A 19,622-nucleotide genomic window follows, 5' to 3' on the forward strand; every position below is an offset into this window, starting at 1 on the left:
TTTGCAAAAGCAGTCAGAGTGTATTAGGATACCAAATAATGAGCACTTTGCAGCATGTTGTGAGGCCATGCATTTTGTTATTTAGAGCTTTCTTGGAACTAAATTCCTTGCAAATATACACAGGATGAATTAGAAAAAGAGTCTAAATGTTCTTTCTTCTTCTGACCCCCAACACAGTAATGACTGTATGGAAACCACACTGCAGAATCACACAAAGAAAATGTCTTGTAGTCCATATGATAAACCTAAAATTAGAGCACTCATTTAGCTAAAGAATTGGCTTAGGAAGTCAAATCACTTAAGCTGAACAGAAAAGAGTAGAAGGAAGGATGCCAGGATAGTAAGAAACAAAAAAACATAGCTTGAATTATTCTTCCTTATTCATTATCATAGCTTTGATTTGTTGGGGTTTTTTTCTGAAAAGTGGATGATTCTGCTTTAAGCTACAAGAACATAATTACTAATGTATCCAGTGAATATAATGTGTTTTACACTATTAAAGTCCTATAGAAATGAAATAAGAGTTATTTCAAAGCACAGGACATTAACCTTACAAGCTATAGAATAATAGAAATGGCCTCATCTAGATTTTGTTTCTGATTATAGCTTTTGGTGAGCAAAGGATGTGATGGACTTGTCATTAACCCAAGAATTAGAAAATGCTGGTGAGTAACAGAATAATCCTGCTTGCTCCCTTAAATAGCTATCAGTGAATGCACTTTGACATCTAACTTTGATTCTTATGCTCATTCTTCAGGAAATTGTGATGGGGACCTTTTTCTTGTGCCACAATGCATAACAGAATTGAATAGCTGGTGAATAAGGTAAAAAAAGTCTCAGAGACGAGCTGTAAAAATATTAAATGCTTCCAGACAGGTCTTTCAACAGGAGGCTGTGATGATAAACATGAGATGCAGTAACAACCTTATTAATGACAGAGGACAAACCATGATGGGAGTTTAATGGAATTCATAGTGCATTTTATCCGATGTTCCTATGTTCTGAGATGATGTCTTCCACAAGGCTAGCAGCTCTTTCAACATGCTGAGGGAAAACCAATCTGCAAATACCAACCATTTGCAGAAAAGAGTGTTGATGATGCACAGAATCAAAAAATGCAGAAAGACAGGATATAATGACTCCAGCCCCCTGGGTAGGTAGGAGCAGGGAGGACAGTATCCAAACACTCTTCATGCCAAGGGACAGAATGGAAGTGGTGGGCCAGACCTCTTGGGAAGGACAACCCAGGAAGGTATCCTTGGGCATGGGGGTATGGGTATGAGGCTGGAATGTTTTGGGGAACATTGAGAAGGGCTCTTTCTGCATCAGTGTTTGAGCACTGTCAGTGCCTGTTCTCTACCAGTATTGCATACAGTGACCGCAAGGGACTGCCCAGGTGGCTGTATTGCATCCGCAGCCTCTCCCAGGAGCGCAGGGGAGGTTGATAAACTGTCAGTAGCTTTTGTCTCTGTCAATAAATGTCAGGCTGGGATGTGGCATTTATAGTGCTCTGTAGGAAGGAAGATGAGAGATCTTTATTTTCGATTATATGGAAATGCACACAGCGGTTTAAATAAGAAAACTGGCATATATTCAGGAAGGTGAAGACATAGGAAACTGAACTCCCGTAAGAGTGGCAGAGGACTTCTCTTCAAGAAGAATACACAAATATGAGAGTTCAGGTAAAGTAGCTTAGTCCTGGAGTCCAGGGGAATATCAGCAACATGTAGAGCAGCTCTTCCTAGGACTAGATTTCATCTCACATTCTTGTCTTCCTATAGCTGAAAGACCAAAGAAAGCCCCAGATCAGTCTGTGCACATGTAGGCATTCCCTTTCAGATGCCACTGGTTTATATTCGTGCTTTGATGCTGGGGAAACATTCCCTTGCACATAAGACACTGTTTTCCAATATAACATAGATATCTGGGAATATAACTTCATGCTCCTATCTCCTCTGGCTGGCTTGAAAGCTGGATTCACTGTCAAGGTTAAACTGCTCTTTTTTAAGCAAATCATCATCCGTGTTTCTAAAAATTAGCTTCATTATGACACAATGTCAGTTTTAGACCTATTTATTACTATTAAAGTTATTTGCTTACCATTTGTAATTTACTTACATGGACTGTTAAACTATATCAGTTATTTAACTTGTTTCTAATTGGTTTAACTTTACAATGTGACTATCATAATGGCATGTTATTTATGGAGACACATTGTGAAATAATGGAGGAAGTTCATTCATTACTTAAAGATTTATAAAAAATAGTTCTCTTAATGTTATCTTAAGAAAAAATAATAAACCCTAACTTTTTTTGGCATAAGCTAGCCTCTCAGTGAGCCTTTAAGCCACAGAAATTAAGCTACTGCTGAGCATCTAGCCTCTAACCTTCAAAACACTGAAATAAAACAGATGCTTTCTACTAACAGGGCTCTTCATAACTCACAAATTTCTTGAGTTAGACCACAGTACTGTGTTATAACTCAGAAACAAATGATAATATAATGATGGATGCAATGCTCCACTCCTCAGAGAATGTCTATCTACATGTGCTCATGTATCCCATGAATAAAATGGTTTTGATACGGGAACTAGTGTTGCTGGTCAAAATAATTACAGAAAGGCTTTCCAGCATGATGACTCTCAGAATCACAGCAATGAGGGCTGGAAGGGCGTACAAGAGCTCATCTAGTCCATCCTTTTGTCTTGTGGCAGAGCCAGTCAGACCTTTTCCACATCAGGCGGATGTTATTAAGGCCACTCTCTGGTGGTAAGTGCACAGCCCCTCCAGGCCTCCTAGTCCTGTCTCAAACTAGCCCTTACAGTTAAACATTTTGTCTCCTAATATCTAACCTGAGTCTTCCTTGCTGCATTGGAAGCCCTTTATGGTCTCAACCCCTCCACAGGGGATATTCCAATAAATAGTAGTTCATTTCACTTCTCTCAACATTTACATATTTCACATCCCTGCTCTAGTTCTTCTCCTTGCTTGATACAATAACTCAATTCTTTTAACCTGTGCTTATAGAACAGAGTGTCTGATAACATAGCATTATTTGTTGCTCTCACCATGGCTTTCTCCACCAGATCCATACTCTCCTTGGCCTGTGCTCACAGCACTCAAGAGTAATGTTTGACTTTTCACAGTTTCATGTCATTGTTGATTTCTATTCAATTTGTGAGATATTTTAGTTGGAAATGGTGCATGTTGATGAGTTTGATTGCAATTATTAGAATGAAATTGGGATAGGTAAACAATGGAATAGAAGTGTTTATACACAACTGACTTTTTTTTGGTTGACTTTCTAGTAGGACCTACCACTCTCTGTCCAATTTTTACTATTTACACAGAAAGAATTTGTTGTTACTTCTGTACTTGAATTCCTGGAACTTCTAAAGCCTGCAGATTTGTTTTCTGTCCTCTTTTATCAGGGTAGATAATGTCATCATATTCCAAGTGCAATATCCCAGTGAGAGTCTGCTGTAATAGATCTGAAGATTCAAAACATATTCAGATCTATAATTCTTATAATGTCAAGAAATATTCTCTCTTTTTCATAAAAACTGAGATGAGAAAAAAGATATTCAGGGTAAACTAGCCTGTAATATACTTGCTTAAAAGGGGTTCCCCATGTGTATTTTGCTGTATTGCATCTCACTGCAAGTGTTTAGGGTAAGAGAAAAGGGGACAATTTTTTTCAGAAGATGTCTAAAAATAAAATGTGTTTGGGTTCTTATGTTAAAAAAATTGCAATCTTTATACAACTGCTTAAATATCTTAAAGAATCTGGACCCTAGTGGGATTTTCCAAATGCTGAGCTGCCTAATTTCATGAGAATCAAGAGGAGTTTGGTAGCTAAATACTTAGGCATTTTGGAAAGCCTTTTTAGCACCTGTCAGTAGTCAGGGCAGATGTCCAATGCTATTCTTTGAGCAGCTAGACTGTTTTGGTTCTGCTCAGTGAGATGAAGGGGCAAAACACCAAAAGATTTTTCTTATTCATTTCTTATGCCTTGAAGAAGCGTTTGGCTCAGTGCTGTCTTTTGCCAGAACTCAGCAACACAGTGTACCTTACTTGGCAGATTCCAGAGAAGTACTAAAAAATTTATAACCCAGAAACATAAAAATATAAACAGTAATGCCGGATGCTGCAGTATGTATGAAAATAATTGATGCCAATTCTAAATGTATAATGCTAATTACCATAACTAGATTTGTAGACACTAAAATGATATTTGTGTCTTACTTTCAACATGGGAAAATGAAACGAGAGGCAAAAACATCCTGCAGCAGAAAACAAACTCGGTGTTGAAATTGGTCAGTAGTGCTTTCAACAGTCACTTGCTTAATTATTTCTTGCTTTCCTTGTGCTGTTGCCAAGAACAAAGGTCATATGTAATGACTGCCTAAATCATTTGCAATATTTTTTAGACTTGCTCTAGAGGTAGCTGATGTAAATACTTTTGTACTTGGTAGGAAAGTCTCATATGGATTACCCTGTTAAAGAAACATTGCCTTTATTTATCCTTCTAAACTGATTTGAATCCCTTCACATCCTCCAAAATACACACCTTTTTTTCTTTTCTGTTTTCTATCAAATGCTGTAGTGACATCTCCAGTAAGGCAACATTGATTGTTTCAAGATTATAGAGCACTCAGAACACCCACATCAGCTTTGAAGTAAATTAGTGGAGCCACAAGCACTTTTCTCTGCCAAACACAAAAGTATATATGTCATCATAGCATCATTGTAATGACATACAACCTTAACCAAGAGTCAGAGACAATAGCTCTGAGGACCTCTGACTGAGGACCTAAGTCTCCTCCAACTTGTCCCTCAAGTAGATAGTGTCATGACTCCATCAGTTGGAAGTAGTGGTTCACCATCACTGTTCTAGAAAGGAAAATCAAACACAATCTCAGTTTTTAATGACAGGACACTCCTGGTGTTTGCATCTACTTCTCTTCTTGCTTCACTAAGGGCCAGGAGTTGGGCAGTAAGCAACAGGAAGGTATGTTATAATGAAGGACGTCATGATGAGCTGGAAATAGAAAACAAAAAGAAGAAAATGGAATGTTAATTACATAATATTAGGGACAGCCTGAGACAGACTGCTAGGTGCCTGCCATCAGGCCCAAAACTGGGGAATGTATGAAGAGTATGCCATGTCAAGGAGGGTTGTCAGTGGAATAATGAACTTCATTCCATCTGAGGGACCTAGGTCCTATTACAGAAATGACCTTGTACTTTCTGTATTTTTGAAAACATCTCAATAGGACACAGGGTGATCACAGAGGTGATGCCTACACTAGCATTATACTGACACCAAATCAAGTCTGCGTTTCCTTCTGTTCTCTCCTCCCATCAATACAGTGTTCCTGCCCCACAGAATAGAATGGGAGTCCCACATTTTTTAATGTTTCTTTGAAAACTGACCCTTGAAAACACAGACTAACTGCTTCAATCTGTCCTGTTTATTAAAATATAGGCTTTAATGTTAGTGCATGATCGTTACTTTTCAATACTGCTGAAGTCTGCTCTTGCTGTCATTTAGGCTCATAGCATCACAGCATCATGGGGTAACCCAAGTGGAAAAGGACCTCTGGACGACTCCTGTCCAACCTCCTCACAAAGCAGGGTCAGCTCCGAGGGTAGACCAGAGTGCTTAGGGCTTTATTCAGTCAGGCCTTGAAAAACTCCAAGCACACAGACTGCACAGCCTCTCTGGGCAGTGTCTTCCCATACTTGATTGCCCTCATGATGTTTCCTTATATCCAGTCAGAGCATCTCCTCCTTCAAGCTGCATCTGTTTTCTCATGTGTCCTTGCCATGCACTGCTGTGATAAAGCTGGTTCTGTTTTCTCAAAGACTTCCTTATAGGCACTGGAATTAAAAATGCTGTGCAAAAGCAGGAGTAATTCCTAAATAGGCTATATTTTAACCAAAGCAAGATCAGACCTTTGTATCTGTGTTCTTCTCATTTCCTCTCCTCCTCATCAACCTGACCGAGTGTTATCTCCCTATCATTTCCCAGCATGCTGATCCAGCGAGGTATATAAACACAGATTTGGCTGCAAGGACGCGTGTGTAGAGGGCCACTGACTTTATACAAACTTTCATCAGTGTCATATGCATCAGCAGTCCCTCAGAAACATGAGTGGCTAAAATGTCACATGATTTAATACACATCTTCAGCATCATTCTTGGTTTGGAGCTGGAATTATCCATCCATTGTCTCTCAGTCACAAAAGCTGGAAACTAAACTTGCTTTTGTGTTTTAAATGCAAGCTGATATTCTGAAATCACTCCTTGGCTGAGGAGCATGTGCTGGTAACACATTAACCAACATGAGAACTGGTAACACTGCTATACCTAGGCGTGTGCTTTCAGACCTTGCAAGACAGAGGGAAGAGAGAAGAGCTAAGCTGTGCACATGCTCCCTGTTTCCCTCAACATGACCATAAACCAGCAAATTGTTACATAAACCTTTACTCACATATCAGGATATTCCATTGAAATTATATTCTGTAAACTTGTGATTAGCTATCATCAGATCTTCACTTAAATGTCATCCTTAAATAGTTATTTAAAATTAAATAAAATTAGCAGAGAATCAAGCCACACTGGGGGAAATTTAGCTTACAGGAATTTGCTACTAGGTCTGAGCCTCGTTTGTTTTTAATACAGTGTGTAATGACATGGATAAAACTTACCCACATTTGGTATCATGGAGACACAGCAAATGCTAAAAACCTTTTAATTAGCCATTCATACTGACAGTAAAAATATCCACAGTTACTCTTAATAGGCCCAAACTGGAAGACTGGCTTTCTTTCCTTAGGGAACAGGCGCACTACTAGATCGTGGGAATTAGGAAGAAACTGCTTTCCTGAGCACAGTCCACATCTGTTCATTATTAATGCATGTCATCCCAAAAAGCATGACAAAAGATCCAAGTGCAAGAGGAAGGCATGGGAGAGAGACACTGTCAGTGTCTGTACTTGCACTAGCCTGGCACTTCCTAACACACACCCACAAACTCTACTGGTATTAAATAGCGTGAATCCTCAATTCAGAATTTTATGCTTTTGCTTATATGGGGTTCTTCTGAAGTTTGTTATACTGTTTCCAGCAATGCCCAGTCTTCCAAGGAATGGGTTGCCCATTTCACATCTTTTTACGTGGGTACTGTCTAACTAATTTTCAGGTCCTTCTGGCCCACAGCAGTATACGCGTTTCTATTTCATTATTATTATTATTTCAGAAAAAAACTGTGGTAACACGTGGTGGCAGCAGTGAGTAGCAAGCAAGAAATGATGAAATAGCTATTCAGGCTTCCGATAGCATAAGATACAGGCAAATTCCATACAATTGTTGAGTTTTCCACATACCTTTATTCCCTACTCCCATCTGCATCTTTCTCCATTTTTTGTATGCATCTTACTCCAGGTATGACATATAAGGTTTTTCTGAGGGCATTTTATCCAGCGTGTGTATCTCAACATTTCTAATGAGCAGTTCAGATCATACATTAGAAACACTATGATCCTCAGAAACACATGAGCAATGTAACATTTTCTAGCCATTTGCTGTTTACCGTACTCCTCAAGCCTAGGTTGCACAAGGAACCTCTCATACAAAATCTAGTGACAGTTCAGGGCTGAGGATGGGAAGCTGAAGTCTACAGTGAAATACAGAGGGAAGGGTCTGCCTCACTATGGTGGGATGTCATATTCTCTCTCCTCGTCTTAAATGGAGACATTTTCTTCTAAGCACTCTCTTGGGTACTGGCAGCTGTTTGCCCCTTTGCTCTGGCGTCAAAGGCAATGCTACCTGTGGTGGAGAAGCAAACTTTCTAAGCAAATCCCTTTTTAGAGTTTTGAGCAGATGGCAAACATAATTAAGTTAAAATGGAGCTATATGTTAGAGAGAAATAACAATAAAGAACCAGTTAAGCAAATAATAAGTATGTTTAATATTTAAAAAAAAAAAATTTTGTGAAACATAAATATTAGTTTTCTGAACATTATCAGCACTATGTGGTAATGTCAGTGCCTGGAAACTTAATTTTGGAAATTACTTTGTGTTTGGGGCATCTGAGCAGCCTAATGATCAAATATCATAGCACATCTCTGGGCTCTGACTCAAGAAAAGGCATAGTAAATGTCAGGATACCTGACAAAATTAGTATTTCTACCTCATTTTGAAACTTGTGAAGACACATTTTCAAATGACAGGCTGTAAATTACAAGGATTTAGGAACTGCTTCATGAACAGCTCTGCAGTGTGTGGAGCAGGGGCAGAGCAGGTGACTCAGGGACCATGAGCTCAAGCATGGATTTGCAGGAATGACAGAGAATGAAGTCTATTCCCAGAAAAGCTGTCAGCCATTAACTACAACGGTAATTCCAAGCATCTGTCACTTATCATGGAATTTGTGTCATTAATGAGACATCCCTTCAAAGGCAGCTGAGAGGGCAGAAAAACACAACAGCACATTATTATTTTATAAACTAAACAAAAGGTTAAAATTTGTAGGGTTTCACTGATTTTACAAAAAGATGGTGGACTGCAATTGTCATGGTCTACAAAGCAATGACAGAATTGAAGGCAGATGCATTTGCAGCAGTGGTGATTTCAAAGCTGTTTCCATGAGACTGTAGTATTGGTAGTGCATGAAGAAGGGATGAAGAGCTGCTGAAACACTGCAGTCCTGGAATTGTAGTGATGTGAGTAGGACTTAATGTGGAAAAAAACTAGTAAGGAAGGAGTTTCTACTGATACAAGAAGTAATAGCCCAATAATGTAGAGTGGTCAGTCTTGCATTGCCATTTTCTTTTTTCCTGACTAATCATGTGTGAAAGCTTTTACTCCTGATGAATCCATATTCCTGTCTGTGTCTTCTCATGATCTATATCAATTACTGCCACCACACCCTAGAAGTGTCCTCAGTATGCCTTACTAGAATCATAGAATCAAAGAATCACAGAATGGTTTGGGTTGGAAGGAACCTTAAAGATCATCTAGCTCCAACTCCCTGCCATGGGCAGGGACACCTTCCACTAGACCAGGTTGCTCAAAGCCCCATCCAACCTGGCCTTGAACACTGCCAGGGAGGGGGCAGCCACAGCTTCTCTGGGCAACCTGTTCCAGTGTCTCACCACCCTCACAGGAAAGAATTTTTTCCTTATACCTGACCTAAATCTACCTGCTTTCAGTTTAAAACCATTACCCCTTGCCCTATCACTACCCTCCCTGATACAGAGTCCCTCCCCATCTTTCCTGTAGCCCCCTTTAAGTACTGGAAGGCCGCTATAAGGTCTCCCCAGAGCCTTCTCTTCTCCAGGCTGAACAACTCCAACTCTCTCAGCCTGTCCTCACAGGGGAGGTGCTCCAGCCCCCTGATCATTTTTGTGGCACTCCTCTGGATCCACTTGAGCAGGTCCATGCCCTTCTTACGCTGGGGGCCCCAGATCTGGACACAGCACTCCACGTTGGGTCTCATGAGAGTAGAGGAGGAGAATCCCCTCCCTCGACCTGCTGGCCACACTTCTCTTGATGCAGCCCAGGATACAGGTGGCTTTCTGGGCTGCAAGTGCACATTGCTGGCTCATAGTTTTCCATCCACTAATACCCCCAAGTCCTTCTCCGCAGGGCTGCTCTCAATCCCTCCATCTCCCAGCCTGTATTTGTGCTTGGGATTGCCCCGACCCATGTGCAGGACCTTGCACTTGGTTTAATAATGTTGTTCACATAAGCTGATTTGTACCTTGGCCCATGATGTATTACAGAGATGATTATAACATCGCCAGGCTGTAAAGACATTTCTGTAGCATTGATGGAGAAACTCTAAACTCTAAGCATGCACAGGTGTGCATGTCATTTATGCAAAAATATGTACTGTCCACCTGATATGCAAATCTGAATTGAAATTACAGCCTAAGGTGATGTGGTGAGGTCATATTCTACCACCCTCTGTTGAAATTTAAGTCTTTAGATTTTCCTTGGCCTCCTGATTGAGGCATTTATTTTGGAGCTACAGAAAGTACGTGCAGCTTCTAGTCAAAGGGCATTTTAAGGGCAGGGGGGAACTTTCAAGTACTTTAATATGTAGGTTTTGAGACCCCCACTTTTTGCCTGGGAAGAAGAGTTGTCCTTGCCACAGGAGTTGCTGTGTGAGAGGACACAAGAGAGGAAAAGAGAAACCACACAACTGGTCCTGTCTGAGCCTAAAGCAATGCCTAGCCAAGGCATGATGCCATATTTCTGAAAGAGATCTTATCAGCCCAAAAGAGGAAATAGAGACAAGATGTTAAAGATGTGTCTTTGTTTTTCTCAGGGGCATCTTGAACTTTTGCTAGCCCGCTATACTTTCCCAGTACCTTCTCTTCAGGATGGAGCATTGCCTTGGAGGGAAACAAGGAGCAAGAAAGGAGGATGGTATAAACATCGTTTACATTAGTCTTGCATCTTCTGGAGAGGTGAATATAGGAGAAGTAGAAAAGTAAACATAGGAAAAAAATTCCCAGATTTTCTACAGTTACCTGTGGCTTGCTTCGTCTTTTTAGACAACTTAGGTTTTGGAAACATTTGGCATCACCTCCATCATGCAGCAAGTTTCAGTACTCTATGTGGTTGTATGCTACATAAGTTGCTGAGTGTGACAATAGTTTTACAGCACTGTTAGAAGATGGCAAGAAGCACAGTCCCATTGCAGTTTCATTAGCATAATTGGCATCCGCACTATATGGATTCAGCATTACTGAAGCTGTTTCAAAGGGACTGATTATGTGCTGTATCCCTTGGAGCAGTATTTCAGGCAGAGATCCCACTGGGATGGAGCAGACATGAAAAGAAGCCCTGAATTTTATAGTGCTGTGTCAGTATTACTACAAGAAAAGTGTAGTATCTAAAATAAGGTTATCACACATAGACAATTACCAGCTTAATGGATTTACACTGCTCTTTCAGATTTATCTTGATCAGTTCTCTGTTATAGCTTCCCTTGATCATATAATAGGTTTGTTCTTTTCCTAGAAACTGAACTTCAGTGTTTTCTGTTACTTGCATGCAAAATGTAGGCACTCAGCATGTGATCTTGGAAATAAGGTGTAGTAGCACTCTAACCGCATTAAACTACATGATTCTGTTAGCAGCAGCTCTCTCAGATTTTTTGTTTTCCATTTTGAAGCAAATGCCCAAATGCAGCTGAGCAGTCAGCAGGGCCAGACCAGCAAGCAGGGTACAAAGTCACGCACTCGGTTGTCCCCGAGTCTGGGGATATAGACTAGAACAGCCAAATACTTTCTGACAATGGCAACAGCTTCTGAGAGCCCCAACCTCTACTTGGAGATTGCTGGAGTTTCAAGTATGTCCCAACTACCCCCTCTTACTCCAGCCAGCCTTACACTGCAACAGAAACCTCTCAGGACTCCACACTTCTTTTTCTTTTTTTTCCCTGGATGCACCAAGAAGCAGGTGTACTGCTTTGGGATAATTTTGCACTGGAAGGTTAGTGCAAGGATTCTGAAGAGGGTTGCAAAACCTGACGTACTTTTTTTTTTCTTTTTAGAAGCCATTTCAGTTGTTAAATAAACATAACAAATTTTCTTTATAAATATAAATATGTATGTATGTTATATATATTTATATGTGCTGTGCAGATTTAACACCATACAAATGTTTGTGTATTATGCAATAATGAATAGTGAAATTATGAAAAATTGCATTTTTGTTAATGTTACAGTATGTGTACATGCAGCTGTGTACCACCTGTGAGACTTGACGGCTGCCAAGTTCCCCCGTCCAGGTTGGGACACTGACTACCTGCTGACAATTTATGAGGATGAAAGCTAATCCAGCGCTGGCTTTTGCTTCCACAGGTAGGAACCCAGGTGCACATTCTGGAGGGCAGCCGTGACTTCCTTCTGGAGAAATGTCTCCAACACTAGGCCCCTGTCATTCAATTACCCAAGAATTGTAGGGATTTATCCTCAAGTCACAGGGCTTAGCAGCTACAGATTTATACCCAGATTTGTATTGTGCTACAAATTAAGAGAGACATGATAGTAATAGAGAGCTAGTAGTTTTTCAGCTAGTCCTTTGTCCCTTGACATCCTGAAGTTAATTTATCCCTTCCCATACCTTGGAAGGGTATTCATGGAATTTGAATATATTCCCTGTTTTCAAATTAAGGTTTTGGGTTTTTTTCTTAAATCAAAAGGGACTAGAACAGAGTGTAAATATAAAATATAATCTCAGAAAAGACCACAGGCTCCATTAAAGTGTCTTTGGGACACATATCAGAGGAGAAAATTGGTTTCACTGTTTTCTTTATTAGACTGCTGTGGGAGACAGCAAAGAAAGTGTCCCATGTTTCTTTTCATATATCATAGAGAGTAACCTATGGGATACTATAAAACACTGTTAAATGCAGATCTATTTTGGGGAGAATGATTAGACTTAATAAGAGTATTTAAAAACAGTATTAAATAGGTCAGTATGAATGCAAATAGAATACTTTTATTATTCTTAAATGAAACTGACATAAGAAAAGGGATTTACTTTTTTTTTTTTTTTCCTGGAAGAAAGGAAAGAAAATCTAAGTTTACATGACAAAAGGGGTAGCAAAGATTTCCTTGTTTGCTCTCCAGAGTTTTCTTAAGCCTGATGTTTTGAATTAATGAGGCAAAGACAAGCAGGATAGCTCCGGATCAAAAATGAGGAACCAGCGACATATGGAATTAGGGAGGTAATTAATATCACTTTCCTATATGTTTCAAAGGAAATGTGTTGTGTCCTGCACAGAAGTGTTTGTTTTGACATGAACAATCACCAGCTATCTCACAGCTTCTTTACATTGTTTCAGTAGGAAGAAAAATCACAAAGTTTCTGTCTACCACACTCATTAAAAAGCACATTTAACAAGGACCCAAGGGCTCCAGTTCAAGCAGAGAGCACCCTGAGACGTCCCAGCCTTGCTAACGGGATGTGCTTCCACACACATGCATTTTGGCAGCAGCCAGCGGAAGCAGTCCCATGGCTCCCACCATGTGCTGTCCTTGACCATTGCTGGTAGGATTATTTCTGTGGCTGTGCAATGAGCTGGCTCAGTGGACAGATCTGAGTTAAAGATCGCTCAGGAAAAAAAAAAAATGAAAAAAAAAAAAGCAGCAGAAAGAAAAAAGGTATTTTTCAGCCTGGCTGACCAGGTAGCAGAAGCGGGTGCTTGGCGGTGCATCTGAGGATGCTCACATCCCCAGCAATGAGGGGTGGCAGCAGTGGGGGCTGCTTACACCAGCTCCTGTGAAACTGCAGCCTCACCACCAGACTCCTCTGCTGAGGAATGGGAAAGAGTGAGGGGAGAGCTGATAACTCACAAGTCACCCACCCTGGTGTTTCTCAACATGGAAGAGCACCGTGCTGGCTTGGGGGAGCTGGAAAAAGGGGCTGTGTGAGAATGGAAATGAGGGTAGTCATTTCCCCAAGCATTCAGAAATCCTGAGTCAGGCCTGCAGAAGTCATGAGGTCTTTAAAAACAAGAAAGGTCGTATTCTTTTTATTTCCTGGCTGCAATCTTAGACTTTAGGATACATGAAATACTGAATATACACATTCTTAGACTTTTCAAACACAGGGACTGGATTCTTTCTTTGATACAACCATAAACCGAGATTTTCATGATGTTCAGAAAATATACCCAGTCTTATCTGGGTGACTTCATCTACCTAGTACATCTACCTAGCACATCTGACACTTGTGTATCAGAAAAGTGAAGCTGGAAGATAAGTCGATCAACACTTTCCGGACTGCTGTTGTGGGTGCCTGCTACCTGGGGCTGGCCATGATTCCTTGCTGCCAGCCCAGGGCGAGCCTTGCTGCCCCCAGGCTGCAGGCACCCGGCACCAGCAGGCAAGCTCCCGGGCTGCTGATCTGCTGGTGTGCCACACACACCGGTTTGGGTCATGTCCTGCTCTGGAGCCTGCCAAGTCGGTCATCCTCAGGAAATACTGCTTACCCCCACTCTGCTGATTTAATTTCACAAACCCTCTGAAGATCAAAACCTTCCATGAACTAGTAAAACTTTCAGATTATGGCTATCTCCTCGTGGCTTTATGGCTGATCAGAGTATGCCCATATGAATTATTTATTATGCTGTTGAAGCATTTTGACAGAGTTGGAAAATTGGCTTTTGAGAGACGGTTCCAGCTCAGCATAACTGACTGTCCAAGAGAAATCACAAGAATGATTGCATAGGGGAAAATCTGCAGCTCAACACACGCAGACCTGCCAATATATACACACAGATCTATATCCTGGATTGTGATAGGCAGCTTTTTACTAATCTAACTAAAGTGCCAACTTTCTTCTTCCCTCCCTTCCTCTTCTGTGTGTCCTCACACAGCTCTGCCTCATGCAGGCCTGTCCAAAAGCCTATTAAAAGAAAACAAACACTGACTTCAGGTGGATGAATGCATGATTCCCAGCCAAAATCACTTTGCCTTGCACAGTACTTCTGCCTTGCCTTGTGAGTAACTAGATGTACCTGTTAACAATGGGCTAAGCAGCCATGGCCCTTTCTATGCAGGATCTGGCCACATCAGCACAGAGGGCATTGCTGCGTTTCCACGCTGAGAGGGTGGTGGTAGAGCATCCTCAGACCTGAAAATGTAAATGTCTGTACCAGACGTCAAGTGAAGGGGTTTGCATGGGGTTTTTCTGTGTGGGAGGAGCAAAGGTCTTAGCCAGTAAAAGGACTTTTGAGCTACGTTTTATTTTAATTTGCTCAGCGCAAGCAGAGGCACAATTCTAGCCGGTCTCTGCAAGTGAAGTTATTAACAATCTCTAACACCAGATGTGATCACGCAGTAGAGCTGGTCCATTGCTCCGATCAGCCGTAGCGCGAGGCTAGCGGCTGGCTGTGCTGGGCGGCTGGGGAAGGTGCACCACGGGCTGAGGCACTATGCAGCAAACCGACTTGCTTCCTTCGGCCAAAAAGCTGCCAGGGAGCTGTGGGTTCAGGGCTCTTTATGCTCTGTGATGCTCTGATGGATATATTTACTTTCTAGGGTGTTAAAAGCATGGCCGGATTCATTCACCTTGACCTTACTGGCTTGTGCCCATCACAAATATTTCAGACCTTTGAAATCACCCTGAGCGGGACAGCAGGTCTGACCTTTGTCTGGGCAGTGCCATAACCATAACCTCCTCCATGCAAACCCCCTGCAGAAGGGACCCCCACAAACCTCGTCTGCCACTGTTCAGGCACTCCTGCCCCTTTGCCACAGGCATCAGCAGTTGTTCAGCCCTGCCCATGGTGAGGAGCCCACCAAAAGCTAATCCAACCCTGACCCCGACCAGGCATCATGCCTGTGAGCACCCGACACTGGTCAGATTTCCCGCTAGCTGACACCAGCCGCCACTGCTGCCTCGTCTCCACATCCTGCACCACTGCCGCTTGCCTTGGGCTTGCAGGGCATGATCTCTGGGAGAGGAAACTGCCTTTTCGTTCTGTGCTCATACAGTGGCTACTACTGAAACGGAGTCTCTTCAGCTGGAAGTGTGTTGCTTTGATATTTATGGAAAGTTGCAAAAGAAACTAATGCCAGGAAATCTTAGCTATAACACGAATGCAAATAATAACAATAAAATTAAAACATCAACATATAGCCAAATGCTCTAAATGACAGCAGTAAGGAAATATATATATATTTATACAGGTATAACATATAGTTATGTGTGGGTGGGGGTGTCTGGGCTATATTTCAAATGCAAGGAGGAAGCTAAGTAGCATTTTATCTATGGAAGGTCTAATGGCGATTCTCTTTCAAGATTCATATTTTAGAGGATGTTCAAATTAAAACCTACTGTGATAACACAAGGTGTTTTAAATTCTAGTGTGATTGCATGGCATAATTCTTGAAAACCTAATAAATACATTTTAGAATATTTTATATAATTGAAAAACCCGTGGTTTAGAAACAAAAATCCACTGTGTGTGAAGCATTTTCAATACACATTCTGCTTCACTTACTAATGGGCATGTGTGCAAATGCAAAGTCTTTCCCTAAATCAACACTATATTGCACAGACCAGTAGCCTGCACAGGAGCATTGCCAAATATGTTACATGGAACTTTTCCAGTATTTCAATTTAATTATGCTATTTCTGTGTATACACATTTAAATTTATCAAATTCACCTCATGGCAATGTAGAACTCTATAGTCAGTACTTTAGGGAGTATTTGGTGTTAATGTCTTCAGTAAAAGAGCTTTAATTACATTCATCCCCGTGCTGGCTGATCTGGAGGTTATTCTCTCCTCTTTTCCAAGGAAAATATAATACTTTGCTATTTAAAAAATGAAAGTACAGGTTATGCAGCATGCCCTACAAGTTAAGAAACTCAGGCTCTGATGGTTGAGGAGGGAGAGCATGTTCACCAGTACAGATCCTGAGCAGAAAACACACTGCCTACAGCTTGCTTGCATTCAGGGCTCAATCTTTGCACCCACTAAGAGAAAACAAACACTGATTTCAGTGCTGTAGTGGCAGACCCAGCTATCAAAGAGCTGAAATGCCTTTCTGATTTCATTTGCCACGCCATATGTTCTAGGGGAGAGTGGGGGGAGCAAGTTATCAAATCATAATTAATAATAAAGTTGTAGGTGTTATAATGCATTCTCTCTGTGCATGTCAACTGTCAGGTCCAAAGCAGCTCTAGAGTCAGTACTAATGAAAAACCTCAGACTAAAATAACCATATATTAGGTTCTCTGTCTGCTGAGACTGACAAGAGTACTAACCCTTACCTGTATGTCTCCATTTCTTTTTAATATTTTATACAAATGGAAATCCTTTAGCATGAGAATGAAGACAACATCATGAAAACAGGAATAAGGTTGTCTATTAAGATGCAAAGATAAATGCAAACTATTTGCTTCATTTTCTCTTCTTTGAGTTACAAATTTCTTGCTGTCATGAAAAACCTTTTCATCTTCCCTGAAAATTCATCGCTGTGGCACTCAGTTGACAAATACATTCATCACAGAAGTGTTACCCAGAGATTCCTGTCTTCTGCCTCAAGCACTTTATTCCTTTAGACGGTAAAAGTATTTATCTGAAAAGAGTTTACATACATATCTGTGTGGCTGTAGGCTCACGTACACCATCAAAGTATTCAAAAAAATCGTACTTCAAGAAAAAAACAGCTTTAAAGGCATTTTTGAAAGACATCTTTATGAAAGAATCTTTATTCCACAATGGATGTAGTGTGATCATCCTTCCACTGTGCTTGGACAATTAAATGCTCTCTGCTGTAGCAATTAAGGAGCCTGTAAGTGTATTTTATGAACTTAAAAGTTTTATCTGAGGTTCTCAGATAATGCAGCTGCATTACTACACTCATATGTGTAATAGCCATTTACATAAAATGGCAGCAGGCAATAAATTATTACTAGGTGTGTCTAGTTGCTGTATTTTGGTTTATATTGCAGTCTTGAGGGGAACGAGAGCTGAGAAAGTTCACCATTATTGCAGTAACTGTGTTATTGATAAAACATGCTTTTCTTCAACTTCACCCTTGTTTGCAGGACACACTGGCCCCATTTTCATGGCAACTACTCCTGCAGTATTGGGTGTGAAAGGGGAACTTTTGAAAGCAGAATCCCAAATCGTCCTCCTTTCTGAGCGCACATTGTATTACATGTAGCTAATTTTCAGAGGTCTCATTTCAATTGGAATCTGACTATTTGAAAAAATGTCTTTTCCTTCATTCCCCCACCCCCCACCCTGATGACTACTTAAGTGCTTTATAACCAAATATGTAAACTATACACTGGAATCACTTTCCCACAATTGAAACCAAACCACTCTGAAAGCAAACACCAGAGGATATAGTCAATAAGGCATCTCTAGCTCATCAGGAGAGGAAATTTATGTATGCAGAAATCTTCTCTAAACGAGCAGCTGGCTGGGATATTAGAATTACATCATCCATCATCAGAAAGCAAGGGGTTTGGGTGCTCAGAAACTTCTTGTTCAGAAGTCAGAACCTTTATTTTGCCTCTCACATGAAAATCAGCATTTCCACTTTATAACTTCCACTACTTCCACTTATTACTCCATTTAATACTTTGCTAGAGCACTGGTAAAATGCATCTTTAACAAAATATCCTTGTGTAGCAGGTCATGTAAAACCTCCCAACAAGACTCTTATGGTGCATTAAGCGTTCGGCTAGCCAAGATGACTGACCAAAACTCATTCCCTTTTGTGCTTCACTTTGCTTTTTACTCTTTGAAGAACTGGACAAGCCTGAAAAAATAATTTGCAAGATCACATCCCACTGGAGTTTCCAGTTACTGAATATTGTCCACTCTGAGGTACAATGAGCATGGCAAAAGGACATTTTGAGGAATTTGTTTATTTAGATAAACAAACAGAATACTTTGTTAAATGAATAAAATATTAATAAAATATTCTAATTGTTTATATAAAGAAATATATAACAAAATATTCTATTCTGTAAACACTAATTCAAGGTAAGTTTATGTGAGAATGTATAAGGGTGCTGATATTCACAGTGTTTTAAGAAGGAGTCATCTTGGGATGTGCTAATACTAGAAAATATGTTAATTGTGTCTTCTCTTTCTCTTTCCTTGTCTCAGTTAAATTTAAAGGTACAATTTATTTATTTCTATTTAGATTCATTTTGGCTTTACAGCTACTCAGAATTAATACTCTTTTATGATGACATTCCCAAAGGTGTAAAACTCCTTTTCACTAATGTTTGGACAATTTTGAGACTTATTAAAAAATGAAATCAAAAGAAGACTGGGGATAAAATTGTCCTCTGTGTAAAAGTCAGCCTAGAGCCCTGGGTCCTTTACACCTTTCTTATGTCTCTTTTAGACTCTAATTTATCCAGCTGAAGAAGATAAACTTAGTTTTATAGGGAAAAAAAAGTTGAATGCTATTTAAAGTAGAAGAAATGTGAACAAGATTTCTAGTATGCAACTTCAAGTCAAAATTGCTACCTTTGTAAAAGCCACCTTTGTATCCCATTGTTTAGTATATTCTTTACTAGTAATACTGGCAACTAGGCAGCATAAGGACAAACCAATCATCTTGCAAACACCCCACAACATTTTTCCCATCAAGATGCAAGTGATACAATTTCTTACCATTGTTGCCTCACTCTATATATTCTTAATTTTCCATTTTCTCTCACTTCTCATTGAATTTTCCTTAGAATACGTGACTGATAGGAACTTACAGCTGTTTGGCAGGCCCCTGTCACTTGCTGATTGTACAAAGGACACTCATATTTGCCCCACCCTCCTCTGGATATTAAATTTGTTCTTTGAATAAGGAGGGTACATGAGTTCTCTCTCTTCCTGTCTGCACCAAACAGGGACAAAATTGGTCAAATGAGCATCCATAAGCATAATGGTGCTTTAGAAATGCCAATCGATGATATTTGATTGATGATGCCATTATGATATTCAATATGTTTCCATTACAATCAGTAACTGTGAACAGCCAATGATTCAAAATGTAATCTCTGGGACAGAATTACAAATCCTTGACTGTTTTAGATTTTGATGGATAAAATGTGTCACAGCAT

The 19,622-nt window shown here is 40.3% G+C and overlaps 1 long non-coding RNA gene across 1 annotated transcript; it reads left to right on the forward strand.

The window, feature by feature from the left end:
• Positions 1-770: 770 nt before the first annotated feature.
• Positions 771-12,740, forward strand: LOC141953343 (uncharacterized). Its single transcript, XR_012631905.1, has 3 exons — positions 771-824; positions 11,747-11,882; positions 12,654-12,740. It is a non-coding gene; the product is annotated as an uncharacterized LOC141953343 (long non-coding RNA).
• The last annotated feature ends 6,882 nt before the right edge of the window (positions 12,741-19,622 follow it).

Source organism: Strix uralensis, chromosome 1 (assembly GCF_047716275.1).
Source record: "Strix uralensis isolate ZFMK-TIS-50842 chromosome 1, bStrUra1, whole genome shotgun sequence".
Classification (NCBI taxonomy): domain Eukaryota; kingdom Metazoa; phylum Chordata; class Aves; order Strigiformes; family Strigidae; genus Strix; species Strix uralensis.